This window comes from Dasypus novemcinctus, chromosome 1 (assembly GCF_030445035.2).
Source record: "Dasypus novemcinctus isolate mDasNov1 chromosome 1, mDasNov1.1.hap2, whole genome shotgun sequence".
Classification (NCBI taxonomy): domain Eukaryota; kingdom Metazoa; phylum Chordata; class Mammalia; order Cingulata; family Dasypodidae; genus Dasypus; species Dasypus novemcinctus.
The window spans coordinates 190,681,026-190,687,074 of NC_080673.1; the positions used below are offsets into that span (position 1 = coordinate 190,681,026).

Below are 6,049 nucleotides of genomic sequence, written 5' to 3' on the forward strand. Positions count from 1 at the left end.
GTCTGATATTATCTCATAATCTGTAACGAATGTTCCAACAGGATGTGGAGTTGTATGGGAAATCTACACAAAAATCTGTATGACTGTTTTGCAAGTTCACAATATCTGTAACAAAAAAATACTAAAAAAAAAAATAGTTTGGTTTGGGGGAAAAATACACCAAATGTAAGATAAGGAATATAGTTGGTAGAAATATTTTGACAATGCTCTAGCCTAGTTTGTAACAAACGTTTCATACCAATGCAAAGAGTTGGTGGAGGGATGATATATGAGAACCCTGTGTGATATTATGTATGTTTATTTTGTAAGTTTACAATCTTTACTATACACTTATTGTTTATGTATGTTCATATATGAATGGTATATTTCAATTTTTAAAAAGTGAAAAAAAGGAGATAATGGTTGAAATTTTCTCAAATTTAATAAAAAACATGAATATACACATCCAAGATTCTCAATGAACTCCAAATGGGATAAACCCAAACAGACCCAAATAGCAGTATATTGTAATCAAATTATTGAATTCCCAAAGATAAAGAGAAAATTCTGAAAGCCACAAGATAAAATCAATGTGTCACATACAAGGGAAACTCAATGGCAATTTCTCATTGGAAACCATGGAGGCAAGAAGGCAATGGTATGGCATATTTAAAGTATGAAAGTAAAAAAATGTGAAGCAATAATGCCATATCTGGCAAAACTTCTGCTTTCTCAAAGAAAATGGCAAAAATCTCTGCACTATATTAGCTGTGCCTAAGAAAACAGGCCTATATGCCAAGTCCTCAATCTTAATGCTTGTACTTACAAAACTTACTCCTCTAAAAATAAAACTTAGCCTAATTATACTTAATGTCTTAGGGTTACCTCCAGAAAACCTCCTTGTTACTCAAAAGTGACCTCCCTCTAAGCCAAACTCATCGAATAAATGCTCTACTTCCCGCTCCCCTCCCTGTGCAACATGGAACATGACTTTCATGGATGAACTTCCCTCTTCCCTTGCACTGAGGGATTATTACCAAGTGTTAATCAGCAATGCATTTTGGGAAAGACCTTGAAAAAAAGGCATAAACATTAAATTTAAAAAAGAGTTGTTACAGCTAAAAGATTTCAAAGTGAGTCAGGAGGTCATTCTGTAGAGTATGCTTATACAGGTCTTGGACAAATTCTATTAACTGCCACAGTAAACAAAGTCTCAAACAAGAGTGCTCCCAAGGGCTCTTGAAACAGCCAGACACCAAAGGTAAGGCACACATCCTCATGAAATCAACACCCCTTCAGTGGGCACTATTTAAAAATATACGATAATCTATTTCTCCAATATAACATAGTTATATTCATTTATAATTCCCCTCATGATTATTCTACTCCTTTTACTTGAATCTATAATTTGCAATATCTCCATTAAATATATCTCTCAGAGACTTAAAATCTTCAAATTGTTCATATGCCAATTGATCTCTGAATCCCAGCAGGGTAGCAACCCACTCCTATTCCCCAATTCTTTGGGCTTGCCCTAGACAGTGAACAAAACAGTGATGATGGACAAGTCACATCCAAAAAACAAGGAGTTCTACAACTGCAAGCAAAAGAATTCCTTCCATTTGTCCCATAATATCTAAGTCCCTTTCAGACTGAAGCAGTCAAAGTAGACATCAACCCAAATGCCTCAAGACCGAGGAATTAAGGGGTTAGCGTAACAAGGACAAAAGCAGACTTTTGTTATTGTAGTTATCTTGCATTAATGGAAACACTTTTAACATTGATGTAAAGATAGTCATTGCCAAGGGTTCAGAAGGAAGGGGGAGGGATGAATAGGTGGAACACAGGGCATATTTGGGACCATGACATTCTTCTGTATGATACAGCAAAGGCTGACACATGACATTATGCATTTATTTAGGCCTATGGAACTGTACAGCACAAAGTGTAAACCACAATATAAACTACAGATTTTGTTTAGTAGTGGTGCTTCAATATTGGTTCATCAACTGTAACAACTGTACTACATAATGTAAGATGGTAATAGTAGGGGGAACTATATGTGTGGAGTTATATGGGAATTCCCTATACTTTCTGTGTGATATTTCTATAGATTTAAATCAAAAAACCTCTCCAAAAACAAAATTTATTGTTGCAGACAAAAAACAAAACCAAAAGACAAAAATGAGGAAAGGAAGGACTTCTGGGGAAGATGGTGGAGTAGGGAGCTCCAGGGTCCAGTTCTCCCACCAAAGCAACTATCTGAAGCAGCTGTTCTGAGCCTCCCGAGGCCAGAGGAATACTGTACAGCATCCAGGGACTAATGGGGGAAAGAGCTGATAAACTACAGTAAAGAGCAGTGAGCAGATTTCTTGGTGCAGTAGATGCCAGCACCTGTCCCCCACTCTTGCAGTGGGCTGCCTTGGGACTCAGTCATGGCTAGCTGCTGATAACAGAAAGGAACATAAAAATCCACTTCCCTAAGAAAGTGGCAGGGTTTGGGGGCACAGTCAAGCACTGATCATGACTTTTTTTTAATTAGAAAAGTTGCGAGCTTTTAAAACAAATATGCATAACATATATTACTCCTGCATCACCTCACCACCAACACTGTGCATTGCTGTAAAGTATTTGTTAGAAATGATGGTAGAACATCATCAAAATATTACTGCTAACTATAGACCAAAGCTTATATTTGGTGAATTTTTTCCCTAAACCACCCAGTTATTAACATTCATGCATTAGTATTGTGCATTTGTTATAGTTCATATTTATCCTGTTAATCACAATCATCTTCCACCACAGGGTTCTCCGTGTTTTACAGTCTCACGCTGTGTACAGTCCATTCAAAGTGTACACTTAGTGGCTCTCAGATGCATCACCTAGGTGTGCAGTCATCACCTCAGTCCATTGTAGACCATTTTTGTTTCTCCAAAAGGATAAATCTCATATCCCACTATACCCCTATTTCTGACCATTAGCATTCATATGGTACCTTCCTTGCCACTGATGCAAGAATATTACAATATTACTGTTAACCATAGTTCATAAGTTACTTTAGATGTATTTTGCCCATGTCTCACCATATTCTTAACACCTTGCAATAGTAATATATATTTGTTCTAGGTCATAAAAGAATGTTCTTATATCTGTACTATTAACTACAACCTTTATCCACGACTGAGTTCACTGTTAAACAGTCCCTAGTTTATCTTACTAGCTTTCTTTCAGTTGACATGTATGTGCTTAGACAACTCCTATCAGCCTCAATCACATTTATAAAGCAGCAGTGTTAATTATACTCACTATAATGTGTTACCATCAGTTCTATCCATTTCTTCACCTTCACAATCTTATTAAAAATTCTATACACGTTAAGCATCAACTCCCCCTTCTTATTTCTCATTCTATCTCCTAGTAACCTATACTCTAAATTTAATTCCGTAAGTTTACTTGTCATGTTTAGTCCATATCAGTGAGACCATAAAATATCGTCCTTTTGTGTCAGTTTTACTTAACATGTTCTCCATGCTGTCATATGCATCCTGACTCCATTTCTTCTTACAGCTGAATAATATTCCATCATATGTATAAACCACATTTTATCTATTCATCAGCTGATGGACACTTGAGTTGTTTCCATGTTTTAGCAAATGTGAATAATGCTGCTGTGAACCAAATGTCAGTTCACATCCTTATTTTCAGTACTACTGAATATATTCCTAGTAGGGGGATTGATGGATCATATGGCAGTCCTATATTCAGCTTCCTGAGGAATCACCAAACTGTCTTCCACAGAGGCTGCCCTATTCTGCATCCCCACCAGTGAAGGCGTGTTCCTATTTATCCATATCCTCTCCAGCACTTGCAGTTTTCTGTTTTCTGTTTTGTTTTGTTTTTTAATAAAGGCCATTCTATAAGATGTGAAATGCTATCTCATCATGGTTTTATTCTGAATTACTCTAATAATCATGTTGATTTTGAACATCTTTTCATGTGCTTTTTGGTCATTTATATTTCCTCTTTGGAAAAATGTCTATAGAAGTCTTATGCACATTTTTTTCAGCATAAATAATTTACTGCAAACTCTAACATCATACAGTAGTGGGCTTGACAATTCCCCTGGGATGGGGAATCCATGAAGCAGAGAGGGAGAGAAAAGTGTAATATGTGAAGACAGTTTGCTGAGGGGCAGACTTCATACCCTGTTAATGACCAGTTCTTAGTCAGCTCTGTTACCTTGGGTAGGAAGGAGCTGGGCCAGGCCAAGAGCACACAGTTTTTTGGCCAGCCCACCCCAGGCTTATTCCTTCTGCTTCTTTGTTTGTGGTTCTGTGGAGCAAGGGTGATGTGGGGAGGTGAGAAGCTCTCTAGATGACAGGCTTGCATCCTCTCCCAGCTGAGCATGGGGTCCCCAGGTTAGAATTTGGTCAGGGAAGGCCTCCAAGCACTGAGGCTTCATTGCAGCATCTTCAGACAGGTCAGGATGAGAAATGAGGCCTTGCCCTTGAAAGGGCTGCCCTTCCTCTGTGTTATCCAGGAGATACTACATGTAATAGGAGGTGCCAAGCAGCATGTGCCTGTAGCCTGCATGTTGATGAGGGCCCAGTGAAGGGCTTTCTTCGTGATGCACTTGGCTCCATAGCAGTACAGATCATAGGAGAGGGAGTATGTGCCATAGAGCGTCACCTTGACTCTCAGGCAGCCAATGAAGTCCTGCAGGTTCAACTTGCACAAACTGAAGTGTACACAGGCCATATTGATCTTCTTGACTGGCTTATGGGAGAGGGAGAGTTGGTTCCTATTCCCCTACTCTGATGGGAGCTGGCATTTTTGCCCCTTCTGGAGCACCATGAATCTGCTGCCAGAGCAGATTATATCTGCTGCCAGCGCCTGGAAATAGTCTTTTGTCTACAGTTGTGCCATCTTCCTCCACGTCAGGAAGAAGGGCTTATCTGCCAGCAACAGGGTATCTCAGACCTTGAGCAGGAGGTCCACAAGACTGTGCATCAGGATGCCTTTGTGACCGTTGTGGAACGCCTCAGTCACCCAGCAGAGCAAGGCTCTAAAGGCCTCTACACGGGGTTCTGATGGCAGCTGCTGGGTCACCACCAAAGGGCTCTCTATGACACAACTGGAATGGGACTTGGGGTAAAGATGGCTGAGGGACTTCACAGCGTATTCCATCCTCCTTTGCACATTTTTAATTGGGTTGCTTGCCTTTTTCTTGTTGAGTTTTATGATCTCTTTATATAATATGAAAATCAAAACCTTATCAAATGTGTGGTTTCCAAATATTTTCTCCCGTTGCGTACGTTGACTTTTCACCTTTTTCACAAAGCCTTTTGAAGCACAAATGTGTTGATTTTGAGAAGGTCCTATTTATCTATTTTCCCTTTTGTTGCTTGTGCTTTGGGTGTAAGTTTTGAGAAACTACCACCTACCACAAGATCTTGAAGAGATGTTTCCCTACATTTTCTTCCAGGAGTTTTATGCCTGGAGCTTTTATATTTAGGTCTCTGTATTAGTCTGCCAAAGGTGTGCGAAAGTGAAGTACCAGAAATCTGATGTCTTTTATAAAAAGTATTTGGGGTAAAAGCTCATAACCCCAAGGCAGAATCAAGTCATAAGCAGAGATGCTTTCTTACCAGAGTCAGCTATTGTGTGTTGCAAACAAGATGGCTGCAGATCTCTGCAAGATTTCTCTTTCCCGTCCTGGCTCCCTCTGGGTCCCTCTCTCTCCTGGCATAAGCCTTGTTTCTTTCTGAATCTTCTATATTAGTATCAGCTGTTCTTCCCAATCTCAGCTTCAGCTGTTTGACCTTTCTTTCTGTCATATGGCCAGATAAAAAATGACTGAGCTCTCTCTTCCCTGTGTGTCTGTCCATCTGTCTGTGTGAGTGTCCGTTTATATCAGACCCAGCAAGGGGGTGGGATCTCAACCTGAGTCATACCCGCTGACATAAATCAAAAGCCCTGATCTTAACAATTGTTCATAATATCCTATTATGATCTCTTTTATTTCTGAGGATCACTAGTATTAACCCCACTCTCATTCCTGATTTGATTT

At 39.5% G+C, this 6,049-nt stretch overlaps 1 pseudogene; it reads right to left on the reverse strand.

The window, feature by feature from the left end:
- Positions 1-4,437: 4,437 nt before the first annotated feature.
- On the reverse strand, positions 4,438-5,166 carry LOC101438138 (lipid transferase CIDEC pseudogene; annotated as a pseudogene).
- Positions 5,167-6,049: the final 883 nt, after the last annotated feature.